The sequence below is a fragment of the Scyliorhinus torazame genome, chromosome 11 (assembly GCF_047496885.1).
Source record: "Scyliorhinus torazame isolate Kashiwa2021f chromosome 11, sScyTor2.1, whole genome shotgun sequence".
NCBI lineage: Eukaryota > Metazoa > Chordata > Chondrichthyes > Carcharhiniformes > Scyliorhinidae > Scyliorhinus > Scyliorhinus torazame.
Genome location: NC_092717.1, coordinates 34,951,727 through 34,968,358, shown reverse-complemented (window position 1 = coordinate 34,968,358; position 16,632 = coordinate 34,951,727).

The window sequence follows — 16,632 nt, the reverse complement described above, 5'->3', positions numbered from 1 at the left end:
ACACCACGTTTGAAGCGGACGGCCGCCTTCACCATTTCCTTAGGGTTCCCTTCAGAGTCACTAACGGGGTCTCAGTCTTCCAACGGGAGATGGACCGAATGGTTGACTGGTACGGACTGTGGGCCACTTTCCCATACCTGGATAACGTCACCATCTGCGGCCACAACCAGCAGGGCCGCAACGCTAACCTTTCCAAATTTCTCCACACCGCCAAACTCCACAACCTAACCTACAACAAGGAGAAGTGTGTGTTCAGCACAAACCAATTAGCCATCCTCGGCTATGTGGTTCAGAACGGAGTTCTAGGGCCCGACCCCGATCGCATGCGCCCCCTCATAGATCTCCCCCTTCCCCACTGCCCCAAGGCCCTCAAACGATGCCTGGGGTTCTTTTCGTACTATGCCCAGTGGGTCCCTAACTATGCAGTCAAGGCCCGCCCATTCATCCACTCCACTGGTTTCCCACTGCCGGCTGAGGCTCACCAGGCCTTCAACCTTATCAAGGGTGACATCGCCAAGGCCGCGATGCACGCGGTCGATGAGACGCTCCTCTTCCAAGTCGAGAGCGATGCATCAGACGTCGCTCTAGCCGCCACCCTCAACCAGGCAGGCAGGCCCGTGGCAATCTTTTCCCGCACCCTCCATGCCTCCGAAATTCGGCACTCCTCCGTCGAAAAGGAGGCCCAAGCTATCATTGAAGCTGTGCGGCACTGCATTACCTGGCCAGCAGGAGATTCACTCTCCTCACAGATGAACGGTCGGTAGCCTTCATGTTTAACAACACACAGCGGGGTAAGATCAAAAATGATAAGATCTTGCGGTGGAGGATCGAGCTCTTCACCTTTAATTACAAGATTTTGTATCGCCCCGGTAAGCTCAACGTGCCCCCGATGCCCTGTCCCGAGGTACATGTGCCAGTGCACAAGTGGACCGACTCCGGACCCTGCACGACCATTTCTGTCACCCCCGGGTCACCCGCTTTTATCACTTCATTAAGGCCCGCAAGCTGCCTTACTCCATCGAGGATGTTAGGGCTGTCACCAGAGACTGCCAGTTCTGCGCGGAGTGTAAACCGCACTTCTACCGGCCAGACCGTGCGTGCCTGGTGAAGGCCTCCCGACCCTTTGAACGCCTCAGCGTGGACTTCAAAGGGCCCCTCCCCTCTACCGACTGCAACACGTATTTTCTCAATGTAGTCGACGAATATTCCAGATTCCCCTTCGCCATCCCATGCCCCGATATGACGTCTGCCACCGTCATCAAAGCCCTCAACACCATCTTCGCTCTGTTCGGTTTCCCCGCCTACGTCCACAGTGACGGGGGATCCTCCTTTATGAGTGATGAGCTGCGTCAGTACCTGCTCAGCAAGGGCATTGCCTCGAGCAGGACGACCAGCTACAACCCTCGGCGAAATGGGTAGGTGGAGCGGGAGAATGGGACGGTCTGGAAGGCCGTTCAGCTGGCCCTACAGTCCAGAAATCTCCCGGCCTCCCGTTGGCAGGAGGTCCACCCCGACGCACTTCACTCCATTCGGTCGCTCCTGTGCATGGTGACTAACGAAACCCCCCATGAACGTCTCTTTGCCTTCCTGAGGAAGTCCACCTCCGGGGTTTCGCTCCCAACGTGGCTGGCAGCTCCAGGACCCGTTCTCCTCCACAAGCACGTGCGGCTCCACAAGGCGGACCCGTTGGTCGAGAGGTTACAGCTACTCCACGCAAACCCGCAGTATGCCTACGTAGCATACCCTGACGGCTGCCAAGACACAGTCTCCCTCAGGGACCTGGCAACAGCTGGGTCCCCACATAACCCCCCCCCTTTGCCCTGGCGCCACCCACCCTTCCTCCAGCGCACCCCACCACAGCCCCCGCTCCAGGATAATCCGTCCTCCCCTTGGTCCCACCCGGGGATGAAGAGAATGTCGACACGCTCCCGGAGTCACCGACGACCGAGCCAACGCCTGACTCACCACCAGCACTGCGGCGCTCTCAACGATGGACCAAGGCGCCCGACCGTCTAAATTTGTAACCTTCTCTGAAATTTTAATGACAACCAGTATGTAAATAGTTTTCCACCACCCCCGCTGGACTCATTTTTAACAGGGGGTGGCTGTGGTAGTCACCACTGTTGTATTATATTGTATATACTGCACTGCATACAAGGGTATTACGGTAAGGCCCCTGTACTACAGGTACGGGGGTAGATCCCTGCCTGCTGGCTCCACCCAGTAGGCGGAGTATAAATGTGTGTGCTCTCCGAACTGCAGCCATTTTGGCAGCAGCTGTAGGAGGCCACACATCTCTGTGTACTAAAGCCTTGATTATTTTCTCCCCTCGTCTCGTCAAAATTGATAGTGCATCAAGGCCCAAGCAGATAGCTTTATGCTTTTAAAACAGTTTTTTTTTAAATGGAGCCAGGTGAAGTGAGCGTTTATAATATCCCCTCTGTTATATATTTGATGCTGCCACATAGAGAAAGAGAAGTAGAGGTGCCGCAATTTAAGTTTGTAAAAACACAGTGTGGGGTTTATTAAGAGATGTTTCTTCTACAGGGTAACATGGTAAATTCCCCCCAAAAGCCCATAAAATGTTCTGCTGTCACTGTGTAACATGTGACATTTCATCAGCCAGTCGTGTTACTTGAATACATAACACTCCTCCCCCTTTACTCATTTAGTGCCAAAAACTTTCAAATGTTTAAATAAGAGATCCAACGCAATATTAATTACCTTACATCATCATGCTATTTTTGCAGAAATACATCAGTGAGACAATCTCTGTCGTGGACATAGGTCTCGTTTAGTAATATCCGATGTGGTGAATGTATTACATTAACCATTCACCATGTATGTAACTGTATCACGCTGTTGCCCAAGAGGGCTCCACCTATGGACCATTGTAAGGTATTACCTGTGATGTATCATGTTGGTGCCTTTGTGGGCTCTGCCCCGGCTCCCCCCCTTGAGGGGAGGTATAAAGAGCAGTAGCCCTGTAGGCGGCTCCCAGTAGCAGAGCAGTCGCAAGCAGGCACAGTTCTAGTCGATTAAAGCCACAGTTTACTTCTATTCCTTGTTTCGTGTGAATTGATGGTCGCATCATCCGACATTCAGGAATTTGGCTCTTTGAGAACACGGAAGTGTCTTCCTATTCACTTATCGGTGGCACTTCTTGTGAAACTAACTCTGTCGCTGTTGGTACTGAAAATGCTGTGGTGACAGATTCAGTCATTTCTGCAGTCGTGGATTTCAGTTCTGTCCTATTACTGTCCATTCACTCCAATATGAATATCTCTGGTGAAGACTCTGTACATTCACTTTGTGAAGCTAATAACTGGTTAGCGTGCCAATGCCAAATTTGTTCATCGTCATATTGAACTGTGTAAGATAGGGGGCTGGATTCTCCCAAAATGAGGCTAAGTATTGATGCCGTCCTCAAAACCGTGGAGCTTCACGACGGCGCCATCGAGCCCCCAGGTGGAATGTTTCAACGGCCCACAAGGGACTAGCATGGGTGCATCGTGCAACGCCCGACGGACCGACTGCCGATTTGCCTGTTCCGTCATTGACGCAATGCCGCGGCTGAACTTAATAATTCTCCCCCTCACACACAGCGTCGCAGGCAAGGTGGCCGCCAGGAGAGCAGCACCGCGACTTCGGGACGGCAAACTTGAGAGCCTCCTGGACGCCGTGGAGAAGCGGAGGCTGGTGTACCCCAGGCCGGGACGGAGAATAGCAGGCACAATCGTTCGCCGTGCCTGGGCGGAGGTGGCAAGCGCCATCAGCACCATCGGGGTGGTGGCCTGGACTGCAGACCAGTGCAGAAACAAGCTGCATGACCTCCTCAGGGCAGCCAGGGTGAGTACCCAGTGCTGTGCCCCTGGCACCAATCACCACACATATGTGACCCTCCCCCCCTGTCTCCCCCAGGGGGACGGTTGGACCCCCTCCCGGACCCACATAGCTGCACCCACCCATGCCAACCACAATGGCTGGGACCCTGTGCACTAATGCCATCAGGGACCCAACCCCTGGTCTGCAAGCGTCGGACCGTCTAACACTGTTGCTATTTGTGTTTGCCCCCCCAGAACAAGTTCGCGCATGACCACCAGGAGCGGGAGAAGACCGGAGGGGGACCAGAAGACCTGCATCTTCTCACCGTGCCTGAGCAGAGGGCACTGTACATTGTCGGCGGGTCGGAGGGGAGGGAGGTCGCCGATGCGGAGGTCGGAGGTGCGCCACCAAGTGAGACCCCCTGCCTGGTCGCAGTTCCTCACGACACGTGTGCTCACCCTTCATCTCACACCTGTCACACCCTCACCCCTCACCCCCACACACAACACCCCTCACCCCCTCACCGCACACCCCTCACCCCCTCACCCCACACCCCAACGCCCCTGACCCCACACACCAACAGCCCTCACCACCTCACGCCTCACCCCCATCCGCCTGTCTAACCATACATGCTGTCTTGTGTCTTACAAGACCTGCCGGCGATGGGCCTGGCCCATCCGGAGCCACCCGTCCCCAGCCAGTGCCAGGGCCGGTGCCCCCCAGGGACCCAAGCACCGATGGGGAAAGCAGCCGGAACACCAGCCCTCTGCCCGAGACAAGCCAGGAGACCACGACCCAGGGAACAGACACACAGGGGACAGACACACAGGGGACAAACACACAGGGGACAGACACACAGGGGACAGACACACAGTGAACAGGCCCACAGGGGACAGACGCACAGGGGACCACGACCCAGGAGACCTCGGACTTCGGGTCGGATGAGGACACAGCTATCTCCTACACACTCCACCATCTCAGAGACGACCACCTCGGTTGGGGAAATTAGTGAGGTGGCTTCTGGGACTCTCACTGTTGCGCCGTTCTGGTACAGCAGGTGGAGGTAGGAGCAGCTGAGGGGCCGGACGGTCGGAGGGCAGCCCGGGCCCAGCAACCAGCTGCCACCCAGGCGGGTCCCAGGCTCCTGGAAGATCCATTCCCACCCATTGTGCAGGTGCAGGCAGAGACCTAGGCACTAGAGGCGCAGGTGGAGGAGTCCAACCGCCTGCAGAAGCAGGGAGTGGTGCCGGTCATGCGTGCCACCCAGGCCAAAACCGCACGGGTGGCATCTGGGTGTCGGACATGGGTCCAGGACAGGGCTGTCCACTCACAGGTAACCATGTGCCACAGTCACCTGGAGATTGCAGTGGCGCTCCTCAGTGTGGCCCAGTTACACACCAGGCCATTGCTGAGAGCGTTGGCACCATTGCCCAGGTGCTGGCCGGCGCCGCACAGACCCAGAGCGAGGTGGCACAGTCCCAGACGGAGATGGCCCACTCCCTGTGCTCCATGGCCGCTGAATCGCTGAGGCCCCGGATAATGAGATTCTCCAGGCCGCGCGGCGGATGCCGCGATTACATCGAGTTGGGGGGTCTTGAGAATTCAAAATTGGATCGAAACCGGCGTCAAGCCCAATTTCAGCGCCGGAGCAGATTCTCCGGCCGATCCCATTTCGCGATTTCGCCGCGATGTCTCGGAGAATCCGGCCCAGTGATTTTCAAACTTTTTTTCCTGGGCCCCACTTTTACCAACCGGCCGACCTTAGCGACCCATGCCAGCCGACTTTCCGACACTCCATTTTTGCTTACCATTAATATGACAGATGAGCCCGCTTGGTCCCGATAACCTCACTTGCTTTGCCATTCAATGTTAAATTTCTGCTAAGGACTTCAGCTGCCGATTTAAGTTTTCACAACACCTTTTGAAAAAAATCTAAGTTTTTCCTCGAACACATCATGCTTAGTCTTCAAATGCCTTTGAAGCTTTGAGGGTTTTAAACGTTCATTTGCCAGTACTTCACTGCATACAACACACATGGGCTTTGAATCCTGATTTACATTGGCACAATTAAAGCCACACCTCAAGAAATCACCTTTTACTGCTTCGCTCCCAATGTCAGTTTCTTCCAAATAAGTTGTTCACCAGGGGTTCTGGAGCTCTGTGTAAAGCTCACAGCAGCACTGCTTTGTCCTGCCATGGACTCTCCTGAGAAACTCTCTCCAACAGATTCCGTTGTGAGATTCAGGCCTGTTTGTGTCTCTGGCCGACACTGCCTTATTGCAAAATAATCATGTTCAGTTCTTCACGCAGTCCTGTTCCTCACTTGCTGGCAGCCACAAAATGGAGGAATCTCTCCTCTGTGGCTTCATGGCCAAAGCACGGGTGTGCCAGGTACGTGACCTTCTCTCTGTTGCCACTTCTGGCGGAAAGACTGTCGTTCGCATTTAAAGGCTGGTGGCGACCGGTATTCGCAACCTAAAAGCCGGACTCTGAGTTTGAATATACCGGACCTGTCGAGAATGATGGTGAGACTGGTATAGAACGTTCTCCACGGTTAAAGACTCTACTCATCAAATTTTGCTGTCTTCTAACCATTTGGTTAGTTTGATGCTGTCACCTGACAATTTCTGAAGTTGCAGGTGGTGTCAGGAAGTCAAATTACATTCTCAACTTCCTCTTGAATAGTAGCATCACCAGTGAGCTTTGCATTGTTCAATGCACAAAATTTGTATCTGACATTAGAACATTGCTGACACGTCTGGGTAAAGAACCTTGATCTCTCGATGCCTTTACTCCGTGTTTGAATGATTGCACAAAGTGTTCAGCCAACCCGTTGGTTGCTGGATTTATATGAAGCAGATTTAATATGGCGGGTACCAATTCACTTCAAGTAATCTTCAAACTCTGTTGATGTCAATAGAGCCCCATTATCACTGACAAGTTACTCTGGCCTGCTGAACCTTACGAATACCTCATCTAGTCTCCCAATAGTCTCTCTGTTCAGTTGTTGTGGACTTCATGATTGTGACCTCTGACCATTTTGAGTCAACCATCACTGGGAACCTATGCCCCTCAATTGAACCAGCATAGTCAATATGAATTCTCTGCCATGGCTATGTAGGCCATTTCCATGGGTTGCAGGGTTGGAATATTCCTTAATGTTGTGCATGGTTGGCACAGGACCAACATCTCCTCAAATTAGGCATCTAATTCCAACCACCAGAAGTCACTGCGGGTCAACTCCTTCATCTGAACCACACCAGGATGTCCTTTATGTACCTGTTCAAGAATCCTGTTTTGTAGACATGGCAGAATTATCATGCTTCAACAGCAGCGTCAATGTGGTCTGGAACGCACGTACAGTAAACACTGTTTGCATGTCATTAGCGGGCCAACCTGGTATTCTCCGGGGCCTCTGTGATGCTCCGCCTCCGATGCGGCGAGTTCCCAATGGCATGGTTCACTTGTGCTTTTAAAAATCATGAAACCGGCCTAGTGGTCACTGAGGGGGAGAGAGGGTTACGGAAAGTATCCAACATCGCCATAGTTTGCTGACAGTTGTGCCATTGGCCGGGAGGGGGGGCTTCTGCCAGGGCCGGGAGGAGTAGCAGGGGGTGGCCAGGAGGTGGGCTGTGGGGTTGTGGTGTCTGGGCACTGTGAACTTAGGGCCAAGGGTCGTATACATGGCCCCTCCAGGCCACCCCACTAGGTGCCCCATGATCCAAACTGACCCAGCAGCTGTATGGGTGCGCTTCAGCGGAGGATGTGGGGGCGACGCCGACTTTTTGGTCGTAAGACCAGACAGGTCCTGTGGACATAGCCGCAGAATCGGAGAATCCAGTCTCAGAAACGGAGAATCTCGCCCAAGGTATTTACGTAATTATGAACAGTTTCTTGTTTGACTTCCTGATCTTGGACTGACAGTCTGCATAAAGCATCCGCATCTGGGTGCTGCTCTGACTTACGATACCATTGAGGGGAATGAATGGAGAATCCCTTCCTGGATGTCATAACTGTGTGCTAACAAGATCAAAGTCAATGGGCTGAATTCTCCACACGCCGATGCCAAGATCGCGTTCGGCGACGGGGTGGAGATTCCGTTTTGGCGCACGAAATCGGGAGCAGCGCCACTTCTTCAATTCTCAGCCCCCTGAAATTATCATACTCTTGGAGTATTCCGCGCCGAGCATCCACCACCTCAAGCTATTGCCTGAGGCCCGCCCCGCGATGCTCCGGCCCCGACCGGCCGCATTCCCGATGGCGTGGACGTCACGTGGCCCCATCGTCCCTGATCCTCACGTGGCAGCTGCGGACTCAGTCTGGGGCCGCCACAGTCGGTGGAGGACCGATCGGCAGGCTGGGGGGCTTCATTCGGGGCTGGGGGCAATGTGTACGTGCGGTCCACAGCGCGCGAGCGGCTGATGCGAGGCACTATATTGCCGATCCAGGTCCATGGGCTGGAGACCGCCTCCGTGCGCATGTGTGGCCTCTGACGCGGAAAGTGCAGGGGGCTGTATCGGCAGCTAGAGCTGTGAGCTCGACGACGGCTCCCTGCTAGCCCCCAGCAAAACAGGGACTCTGTGGCCTTTTAACGCCAGTTTTCCTGGCATAAAAGACCAGTTTTCCTGACGGCGTGGGGACTTTGTCTCCAAAACGGACAATCCAGCCCCATGGGTGGGATCCTCCATTCCGCCGCACCCGTTACCTGGTGTGGCACGCCCCCAACCCGCAGTGGGATTCTCCATCCCGGCAGCTGACCAACGGGGTTTCCGTCGGACAATCCGCAGGCGTTAGTGCGCTGCCAACAAAATGGATGATCCTACCGACGGGGAATCCAGCCCCATCTTTGCAATCGACTAGCTGCAAAAGAAGGAATACACTACAACTGCCCAAAGATTGTAATCAAGGGTCGATGGTCAGCCTAAAGTGTAAAATGACATCCATTTTAGGAATGGTAGTCCCTCATTATACCGAGAATGATGCTCAAAGCTTTGAGCATCATTCTCCTACCCACAACAAGCAGTACGTATGCCTGAAACTTTGAGTCTCTTGTTTAAAAAGTACGCTCCATTAACTCACAGTTGTGTCCCAATTAAACCTTTATTCAGCACTAGCAGCTGTCACAATGGATTGATTGACTTGCCGACAACTCTCCATGATCTGAATGTTTTTTTTTTTACTTGCCACCGTCTTATCATTGATATTCAGCTCCAGTGTCGACGATGGTTTTGTTTATACCCAAATCCACATCATTGGTTTTCTCTTCTGTTCCATGTTCAGAGCGGCACGGTAGCACATCGATTAGTAATGTGGCTTCACAGCGCCAGGGTCCCAGGTTCCCTGTCTGTGCGGAGTCTGCACATTCTCCCCATGTGTGCGTGGGTTTCCTCCGGGTGCTCCGGTTTCCTCCCACAAATCCCAAAAAGATGTGCCTGTTAGGTGAATTCGACATTCTGAATTCTCCCTCAGTGTACCCGAACAGGTGCCGTAGTGTGGCGACTAAGCTTTTTTCACAGTAACTTCATTGCAATGTTAATGTCAGCCTACTTGTGATACTAATAAAAAAAGATTATTATTATTTGTCGTAGCTATAAAGAGAAAAAGAAGTAGAGGTGCCACGCTTTAAGCTCGGACAAACACTGTGCAGGGTTTATTAAGAGCTGTTACATCAAAAGGGTAAGAACTCCCCTCGAAAGCCCGCCAAATGCTCTGCTGACGTCACTGCGTAACGCGTGACATTTCGCCAACCAATACTGTTACTTGAATACATTATGCCCTTTTTTCGCAAAACCCTGTCGCCACGGGTCACTGCTAATTGCTCCTTGTTGCTTGGTAGGTTCTGTCGCTCCATCAACCTCCCACTCCCACTCACTCTGCCAACTGTCGCTTCCTGCCATCTCAGGTGGGCAGCTGATTGGGGGCGGAGAGGCGAGTGCAGGAAGTTAAAATCACCCAAGTCTCAATGGTGCCAAGGCCAGGGGGATTGGCATTGCATTGACACCCACCAGCAGGATTCCTGCTCCCAGACAAAATCCGGCTCTTAATTTCAGTTTATTTTCAGTTTACCCTGAAGAGGCTCACAGCTTATTTATCTGCTTCTCTCCCTCTTGCTCGCTGGTCTGGGTGCACATGTTACTTTACACTAAAGGTTATTACATTTTTTAATGACTACAATATTTTTTGAGTTTTGTAGGGATAGTATACCAAAGAAAGTGATGGATTACACAAAGGGCTCGGTAAAATATAGTTATTAGGTAGAATTCATATGTAATTAGGACATGATACTTTAGAATTGAGAAAATAGTTAAGGATAACAGATAGCCATTCTATCCATAAGACATCAGACACATATACATGGACAGTACTCTACTTAATTAAAAACAGCTCTGATTTTAATTAGAAACAGACAGCATTGCCCATGATGGTGGCAGACACTGAAATCAACTCCTGCTCTTGCCTTTTTTGGAAATAGCTATTGATAAGGACTCGCTTTTCACAATTTAAATGCCTTATTCACTACCAAAGGATTTTTCTGAAAAAAAAAGGTGATAACACATATTAATGATTGTACAGTCTGGGATTTAAGGACGTTACCTATTAAGAAGGCACTGTTAAAATTTAGCTCGCTGTATCATAAAAGACTGGTAGGCTTCTGAATGTCAGAATTGAACATTATTGGTACAAAAGACTGGACAATGTAGTTTTCACTAAGCTGGAGAAAAGGCAACTGTAAAAATCACTGTTTCTGTATTGCCAGTTTGCTTTATGAACATGCAGAAGCAAGTGAGATGAGTTAGGATAGATATTAGAGCAAATCACAAATATTTATTGACCAGATATGTGCTCAAAGTGTTCATATGCTAAAACCATCTTCAACAACTAAATAATAGTGAATTACAAGGGATAATTAAAAGGAAGGATATTATCCAAGGAGGCAGCATCCATAGCTGTTATGGATGATGTAAGTTAGTTTAGAAGATTATTAAGATGCAAGCTTTTTCTACAGAAAATCAAAAGTATTGTAGAAGGGTTTAAGAAGTATTGAGGAACATCCAATGCTTCTCAGGCCGTTGAAGAGCTGACCATTTTGAAATGGTCCTGAGACTCAGTGTTCATGCCGGCGCAGGATTCTTGGAGTTCCACAACTGCGCCACACTTGGACCGATTCAGCTACTGTTGAGGGGCTAGCAATGGCACCACTTGGAACACAATCGATTACAGTGGGAAATGGTACTGGATTCACCGGCTCCGGAATTGACACTCAGGAGGCTGACAAACTGCAACTGCATATACACACTGCACTCCCCACGCACACCATCCCAGCCACCAAAACGGCAGCGAGGAGAGCGGCACCTAGTTTCACAGACGGCAAGCTGGAGGCCTTCCTGGACGCGGTGAAGGAGAGGCAGTTGACCCTGTACCCCGGCCTGGGAAAGAAGCATGCCAGCCGATGCCGTTCGCCGTGCCTGGGCGCACTTGGCAGAGGCGGCCAGCGCCGTGAGCAACACCATCCAGACTGGTCAGCACTGCCAGAAGAAACTGTATGACCTCCTCAGGGCGGCCAGGGTGAGTAGGCAACACTGTGTCTTTGGCACTAACCCGCATCCTGACCCCTCTGACCCGGAGAGCGGCCGGACCCCCACCCTGCATCACATGTCGGCACCCATGCCGGTCGCCATGGCTAGATGCCCTGGCCATTGAGGCCACCAGCTACCCAGTCCTGGGCTGCATGCGTCGGACTGCCTAACACTGTCATTTTCTGATTTCTGCCCACCCCCCCCAGGAGAAGACCACTCATAACTGCCGGGAGTGGGAGAAAACTGCCCGCCGGACCTGCGGCCCCTACTCGGGCAGAACAGGGGGCCCTGGATGTGGTCGGTGGCCCGGAGGAAAGAGGTTGGCTGGGTGGAGGTTAGCCGCAGGCAAGGAAGTTGAACCCTGCTCAGTTGCAAATCCCCATGCCACGTGTGTCAACCCCCCTGCCCCCAACACCACCCAGACCACCCTCACCTTCGCCCTGGCCCTCACCTCCACACTATCCTCACCACCACGCCATCCTCACCCTCAGCATCACCCTCATGCCCACCACCCCCCCGGCCCGCGGTCTAATCATGCATCTTGTCTTGTGTCTTGCAGAACCTGCTGGTGATGGGACGGGTCCGTCCAGTGTCCCCCGCCCCCAGCCAGTGCCACAGCCGGAGTCCCCACATGAGCCGAGCAACTCGGAGGAGAGCAGCTCGGCTGGTAAAAGACACTCCAAAGCTCGAGTCTGATGTTGACACAGATTTCCCGACACAGCTGTCTCCAATACACTCCACCATCTCAGAGACACTCACTTCGATCGGGCACTTTAGTGAAGAGGCTCCTGGGGCACAATCTGGTGCGCACCACATAGCTGGTCTGGTACATCAGGTGGAGGTAGGACCACCTGAGGGGGTGGACAGTCGGAGGGCGGGCCAACCGCAGGGACTGTCTGCTGTCCAGATGAGTTACGGGCATCTGGAACGGACAGTCCCATTAATTGCGGAGATGCAGTCACAGAGCCAGGGACTACATGAAGGGTTGTCGGCGGGCATCCAGCAGCTGCAGGCGCAGGGGGAGGAGTCCATCCGCGTGCAGGAGCAGGAGGTGATGCCGACCATGCGTGCCACCGAGGCCAACACCACACGGGTGGCGTTTGCGGTGGAGACATTGTGGGTGAGGGTTTTGGCTATGGATCAGCATGTCCATAGCCCTGGTCGAGGCCCAGGCCAGGGTTGCCGCCTCACAGTCAGCCATGTGCCAGAGCCACCTGGAAATTACAGCGGCACTCCTGAGCCTGGCACACTCACAGCAGGCCATAGCTGGGAACGTTGGCGACATTGCCCAGGCGCTGGCCGAGGTGGTGCAGACACAGAGGGAGGTGGCCCAGTCCCAGAGGGAGATGGCGCAGTCCCTGGTTGATGTGACACAAGCCCAGAAGGTGGTGACACAGTCAATGGGTGATGTGGCGCAGTCCCTGACAGAGATGGTTCACTCCCTGTGCTCCATGGCCGCGAGCATGCAGACCCTATTCGGGACCAGAGTGGAACTTCAGGACTGGCAGGGCCAGATGGCGGGGAAGCATCAGGGGATAGCTCCGCTTGCACCACCGTCCCATGGAATAGCCCGGGGGCTATCGGGCACTCCGAGGGAGGAAAAGGTGATGGGGCCCATGCCGGTGACTCCCACAGGGGAGGTGCCGGAACACCGCAGCACCTCAGACTGCCTCTTCCTGGCCCTAGTGCACTTGGTGGGCAGCGGGCAGAACACAGCAGCACCAGGGACACCCAAGCAGCAGCCGGGGAAATCCAGCCCAGACGCCCCAGAATACAGCAGCCAACGGGGACCCAGGTCGCAGGCCGTCTCCACCCCTGATGTACCGTCTGGGATCCACCAAGACGTAGAGGTTAGGGCCCCTAAGGGCAGAAAGTTAGACACCAGTTAAATTGGCATAGGTGCAAGGCACAGTTCATGATGAGGCACAAATCTGGATATATGTTGTCACATTAAACACCTGATACCACTCTTACAATCTGCCTCGGTGCTTTGTCAGATGGGTGTGAGGGGTGGGCTGGTCAGGGCTGGCCACAGAGTGGGTGCGGGGGGGGGGGCTGCAGAATGTGCGACTGTTTTGGCTGGCGTGGGCTCCCCACCATACCCCCTCTATGACCGTCCCCACCACCGTCACCACAGGTGGTCAAAGGCACTGTGCGATGGAATGGCCAGCTTGCATGCAAGGATCACACAGGTGAACAGTGGAAAATGGCCAGGAGTAAGACATTGTCAAATGATGCGGAGCACCAGAGCTCATCACAGAGTGAGTTTTCATCATCCTCCATCCCATGGACCAGACCCGGTGTTACTGCCAACCCTGGTCCCGCATCCTGTAGTGCTGCAGGTACGTTTACGGAGGGGGTTGCAGATGGGCGGGTGGCCTGTTGGGAGGGGGGTGTGGGATGCGATGTCCGTTCCCCTGATCAGTTTCCCCCTCCCCACCGTCGGTGAACCTGGAGGCGATCAGAGCGTCCCAAGTGTATTGGCCCTGGTGCACACGTCGTGCGGCCTCCCGTCCCTGCCTGGGACCCATATCCTGCCCACCTTCCCTCTCTCCTGCATCCTCTTCGTCGGACGAGGCCTGGTTGTTCATCCTCCTCATTCATAGAATTTACAGTGCAGAAGGAGACCATTCGGCCCATCGAGTCTGCACTGGCCCTTGGAAAGAGCACTCTACCCAAGCCCACACTTCCACCCTATCGCCGTAACCCCAACTTTTTTGGACACCAAGGGCAATTTAGCATAGCCAATCCACCTAACCTGCACATCTTTGGACTGTGGGAGGAAACTGGAGCACCCGGAGGAAACCCACGCAGACACGGGCAGAACTTACAGACTCCGTACAGACAATGACTGAAGCCGGGAATCGAATCTGGGACCCTGGACAACTGCGCTAACCACTGTGCTACCGTGCTGCCCGACTTTTGAAAGATACCTCCAGCATGTCATCCCTCTGCTGTGCGATGTTGTGGAGGGCGCATCAGGCCACCACGATGTGGGTGACTGTCTCAGCATTATACAGGAGGGCCCCTCCAGAGCAGTCCAGGCACCGGAATCTTATCTTCTGGAGGCCGAAGCACTGCTGGATCACACGCCTGGTTGCTGCGCTGCATGGACGGCATTGTAGTGGGTCTCGGCATTGGTCTGTGGCCTCTGGATAGGTGTCATCAACCACGACTACAGTGGATAACCACTCTCACTCAGGAGCCAACGCTCCAGCCGAGGGTGGTGTCTTGAGCATGTCAAGAATCATCGAGTGTGCCAGGATGAAGGCATCATGCACACTGCCTGGGTGATGTGTTATGTACTCTGGGATAACACAGGCTGCAACTGGATGCAGCTTTAACCAAAAGATACTCCAGACCTTGAAGTTAGCTCAATCTGATTTATTGAACCAATAGCACAGTTAGCACAGTTCTCTATGAGTTCCACTCTCTGCTAACCTAAGTGTGGTTACTCTGTCTGACTGAACCAGACTGGCCCTTAGCCACGTGCTGGAGGTGTGATACTGTACATACACCCTGACTCACTCTGTAGATGTTCATCAGTGGAAAGAGACGGAGTGTGAGTGCCTTGTGTCTTTTATAGTGAGATACAACCCCTCAGTGTCCTGTCTGCTCATTGGTCATGTCCTGTTCTCTGCGTTCATTAGCTGTCTGTCTGTATATCATTATCTGCATGTCTGCATATCATGACACCTGGGTATCGGGCACAGATGTACATGATTCACAGCTGATGATCACATGTTCATCGAGTGGAACCCCTTTCGATTGGTGTAGCGTGGCCTATCACCTGCAAGTGGTCACAGGGGAACATGCACCCCGTCAATCATCCCTTGGACCTGTGGTTTGTCAGTGATGGCGGTGAACCCTGCTGCTCGGGCATCCTGGTAACCTTGGTCCAAATTGAAATGGGCGTATTGAGCCTACTGGGCATATTGACCCTCCATGACAGCATGGATGCACCAAATTCAGGTGAAGGTTTTTACTGGGGGTGTGCTCCCAATCTGGGGTAGCCCCCAAAGGGATTGGGGAATGTTATATTATATTGCTACACCTGGTAACATGTTATATTACTGGGTTTAAGTAATATATTACTTAATATGGGCAGTATGGTAGCACAACTGGATAGCACTGTGGCTTCACAGCGCCAGGGTCCCAGTTTGATTCCCCGCTGGGCCACTGGCTGTGCGGAGTCTGCGTGGATTTGCTCCGGGTGCTCCGGTTTCCTCCCACAGTCCGAAGACGTGCAGGTTAGGTGGATTGGCCATGCTAAATTGCCATTAGTGTCCAAAAAGGATAGGAGGGGTTATTCGGTTACGGGGATAGGGTGGAAGTGAGGGCTTAAGTGGGTTGGTGCAGACTCGATGGGCCGAATGGCCTCCTTCTGCACTGTATGTTCTATGTTCTATGTTCTATATGTCGTTACTAACTGTGAATGATGTTGAAGAACACTTGAGTCTTTGAAGTAAACTGAAAGAATTTATTAAGTAACGATAAAACTAATAAATGAGTTTGACACTCCACTGAACTTACTCTAGCAATAAAGTAAGGATAACTAACTATACAAACTGTATCTAAACTACACGTGGTGTCTGGGCTCAGATCCTCTCTGCTACACTGCTGCTCTTTGGTAACTCCTGCATGGAAAGAGAACTGAAAGAGGGCGAGAGCTTCTGAGAACTTAGTTATATAGTGGATCTCGTAATGCCCTCTAGTGGTAGTATTACAGCTAGGTGTTGTGATTAACCCTTTAGTCACATGTCTGTCTACATATCATTACAGGGAATGTACTCCGCTCGAAGATAATCGCATGCCAGCGTGGGTGACCAAGATAAGTAATCATATTTAACCATGGAAAATAAAAAGAAATCATGATTGCTAGATATTAATCATCGCATTAGTAACAGATGGCATGGGCGAAAAGATTTATCCAAACATTAGAGGCTGTTCTTTCAAAGAGTGTATGCAAGCATCTGAAGAAATGAGATGTTTGTTTGCCATATGGCGGCAGAGCATACAAATCATTAGTCTGTGAATCCACACTGCTGCACACTGTACTTTAAAATGTTGTGTGGAAGGCAGCCAGTTTTACCACCTTGATGTGCTATTCGTTTCATCTAGAAGTTGCACATTGGTGCACACGTTCTTAACCACAAAGATTTAAATCACTTGCAGCAAGTCTGAACAGATGTTCTGACATCTTCCACAATAGTACAAGTAATATACAGAA